This window comes from Ceratotherium simum, chromosome 27 (assembly GCF_057802395.1).
Source record: "Ceratotherium simum simum isolate JZ-2026a chromosome 27, ASM5780239v1, whole genome shotgun sequence".
In the NCBI taxonomy this organism is placed as follows: domain Eukaryota; kingdom Metazoa; phylum Chordata; class Mammalia; order Perissodactyla; family Rhinocerotidae; genus Ceratotherium; species Ceratotherium simum.
In genome coordinates, this window is record NC_141926.1 from 3,985,182 (window position 1) to 3,989,311 (window position 4,130).

A 4,130-nucleotide genomic window follows, 5' to 3' on the forward strand; every position below is an offset into this window, starting at 1 on the left:
TCCGGGCTGTCTTTGTGCTGGCTTGACAGGAGAAGGAAGATGTCCGGAGGGAAGAGAGCCTATGAGAGGACCTGGCACATCAGGATGGGCAGGAAGGTACATCCCCATGTGTCCTCTGGGACGGTCAGCGTGGGTCAGCATGAGCAGGGATGACGGCAGAAGATACGAGTTCCTGTAAGCCCTCAAGTCCAGGGGCCCGTCCTCTCTTAGCCCAGTGTTCTTGGAGTTACTGGCTCACACAGATGGTTAGCTAGAGAAATCAAAAGGATAGGAGACATCTGTCATAAGCACCCAACTCAGAGCGTCTGCTCCTTTTACGAAATGTTCTCATGAAAGACACTGGAGTGGTTTTTAGGACCATCGCAACTGTGATGCTTCTTACTTTTTGGCACAAGTGGCTTGTTCTGCAGAGCAAGCGGAGCAGACACTGCTCTTGACTTAAGATCACATGATTATTGGCCTCAATTCTGCAGCTTTCTTTTCTTTTTTTTTTTTTTTTTGAGGAAGATCAGCCCTGAGCTAACATCCGTGCAAATCCTCCTCTTTTTGCTGAGGAAGACCAGCTCTGAGCTAACATCTATTGCCAATCCTCCTCCTTTTTTCCCCGCCCCCCCCCAAAGCCCCAGTAGATAGTTGTACGTCATAGCTGCACATCCTTCTAGTTGCTGTATGTGGGACGCAGCCTCAGCATGGCCGGAGAAGCGGTGCGTCGGTGCACGCCCGGGATCCGAACCCGGGCTGCCAGTAGTGGAGCGCGTGCACTTAACTGCTAAGCCACAGGGCCGGCCCTGCAGCTTTCTTAATCAGGAAGATTAGAGTAGAGATAGCAGGTCCCTGACTTGCTGGTCCTGGGCCAGGTGAACGTGCCGGGTCAGGGCTGGCTTTATCGTGCTGCCTCGTTGAGGTCCCTGCACTTCTGATCCCTGAGGTGAAACCTACTTTGAACCTTTACAAAGTTAAATATTCAGAAGTTCCCCAAAGCCACTGCCACAGATGGAAGCAGAGACTGTTCTCTACTAGGCGACTATTAGAAAACGGTTCACTATACATGGTTAAATGGGAATAACAATGTATTAAAAATGAGTGTACAGGCTGATAGAGAATGTTATGAAGGAGCGACCCCCTGAAAAACTCCCAGGCCCTGATGTTTCACAGGGGAGTCCTACCAGACTTCAGAGCCTGGGTGGTCTCCATGCACCATAAAGTATTCCAGAGCATTGAAAGGAAGAAAACCTCCTAATGCCTTTTATGAAGCAAGTGTAATACTCTATACTTAAACAAGCTGAACAGAGTAAAAAGAAAAAAAACTGTATACCACTATAACTCATGAATATCAATGCAAAAATACTAAATATTAGCACTCAGAATCCAGCACCACATTACAAAAATAATAGACCATGACTGAACAGGATTTTAAGAATGTAAAGTTTGTTCAATATTAGGAAATCTGTTAGTATCATATATTTTATTAACACATCTAAGGAAAAAATTCACAGTTATCTCTGTAGATACCAGTTTTTACAAAATTCAATATCCATGATAAAAATCCTCAAGATGGGAATTGAGGGATTCTTTTTTTATAAAATTGTAAAATATACATACACACAATCTGCCATTTTAGCCATTTTTAAGTATACAGTTCAGTGGCATTAGGTACATTCATTCACATTGATTGCAACCATCTGAGGGATACCTTCTTGACATGATAAACTATATATACCTTAGTCCTGAAGCCAGTATCTTACTTGATGAAGAGACTAAAGGCATTTCCATTAAGATCAGGAACAAGGCTGGGCCGGCCCTGTGGCTTAGTGATTAAGTGCATGCGCTCCGCTAATGGCGGCCCGGGTTCAGATCCCGGGCGTGCACTGATACACCGCTTCTCCAGCCATGCTGAGGCCACGTCCCACATACAGCAACTAGAAGGATGTGCAACTATGACATACAACTATCTACTGGGGCTTTGGGGGAAAAAAAAAAAAGGAGGATTGGCAATAGATGTTAGCTCAGAGCCGGTCTTCCTCAGCAAAAAGAGGAGGATTAGCATGGATGTTAGCTCAGGGCTGATCTTCCTCACACAAAAAAATAAAAGAAAATAAAAAATTGTTAAAAAAAAAAAAGATCAGGAACAAGGCAGGAATGCCCACTACGTCTTCTACTATCCAACATGGGCCCAGAGGCGTCAGCCGGTGCAGCTAGACCAGAGGACTCAATTAGAGGCGTAACAATCTCAAGAAGAAGTAAAACCATCTCTGTTGGCAGGTGATATGAGAGGAGGGTTGGAAAACTCCAGAGAATCGGTCCTCAAAGAATTCAGTGAAGTAGCTGGATACAAAATTAACATAAAAAAGTCGATAGCCTTCATATGAATAATAAACAGAATACATAATAGTTGTAAAAAATTTCCATTTACAATAGCAACAAATATTGCTTAGGAACAAATTGAACAAGAAATGTGCAAGCCTCTATAATGAAAATGTTAAAACAGTCTTGAAAGACACAAAAGAAAACTTGAACAAATGGAAAGATATCTCCTCTCTTGGATAGGATGACTAAACTTGACAGATATTTCAGTTCTCCCTGACTTTATAAATTCAAAGCAATCTCAATAAAAATATTAGCTATTGTGGGGAGTTAGGCAAGTTAATACTGAAGTTCCTATGAAAATCAAACATACAAAAATAGCCAGTATACATATATTAAATCATTATGTTGTACACCTGAAACTAATATAATGTTATATGTCAGTTATATCTCAATTTAAAAAAATAGCCAGGGGGCCGGCCCCATGGCTTAGTGGTTCAGTGTGCACGCTCCACTACTGGCGGGCCAGGTTCGGATCCCGGACGCGCACCGACGCACTGCTTGTCCGGCCATGCTGAGGCAGCGTCCCACATACAGCAACTAGAAGGATGTGCGACTATGACGTACAACTATATACTGGGGCCTTGGGGAGAAAAGGGGGAAAAAAAAAGGAGGAGGATTGGCAATAGGTGTTAGCTCAGGGCTGGTCTTCCTCAGCAAAAAGTGGAGGATTGGCATGGATGTTAGCTCAGGGCTGATCTTCCTCACAAAAAAAAAAAAAAACAAGTCGATATACAGGAAAATACAGAAAAACTGGGAGGGAGGACTACCCCTACCAGCATTCACACATACCATCAATCCTCTGTAATTAAAGCCGTGGGGTACGGGCATGTGAATAAACAGAGCTGTGGAATAGAAAGGAAATGCAGAAGTGCCCCAAGTATATATGGAAGTGTAGTGCATGGCAAGGTGGTGTCTCAAATCACTGGGTAAAGATGAATTTTTTAAACAGTGGTCCTGGGACAACTGGGTTGCCATTTGGAAAAAGGTAAAATTAGATCCGTATCTTACTCCATACACAAGAATGAAATCTAAATAGATTAGGAAGTAAGAAATGAAACCACGAAAGTACTAGAAGAAAATTCAGATGGATTCCTTGTTAACTTTGGTACAGGGAAAGTCTAACTATGACTCAAAATCCAGAGGCGGTAGGAGAAAAGGATTGATAAATTTGACTACCTACAAATAAAAGTCTTTTGTGTGACAGACAAAAACTGAACTGACACACTGGGAGAAAATATTTGCAATGTATACTACAGACAAAGAGCTGTCTTTTTCTCTATTCCTTTGTAGCATCCCTAACATATAAAGAGCTCTTTATAATGTGAGAGACAAAGGACCAAACACCAGATGGAGAAATGGGAAAAATACATGAACAAATAATTTACAAAAAAGATATAAAAATGACTCTCAAGCATATGAAAAAAATGTTCAAACTTGCTTATAACTAGAGAAGCAAATTAAAATGACAACAAAATACTGTTTCTCACCAGAATGCCAAAAATTTAAATAAAATGACAACACTCGGTGAGGCCCTGGGGAAACTTTCAGTCCTCATCTGTTGCTGGAGGGGATGCAAATTGGCATAACCCTTCTGGAGGGAAATTTGGCAATACCTAACAAAACTACATGTGCACTCATCTTTTGTCTCCCGCCCCTCCCACTTCTTGGGATCTACCCTGAAAATACGTATCCAACAATATAAAAATACACACCCATAAGGTTACTTATTGAGCAAGGTTTGTCATTGCACAATGTTGGATACA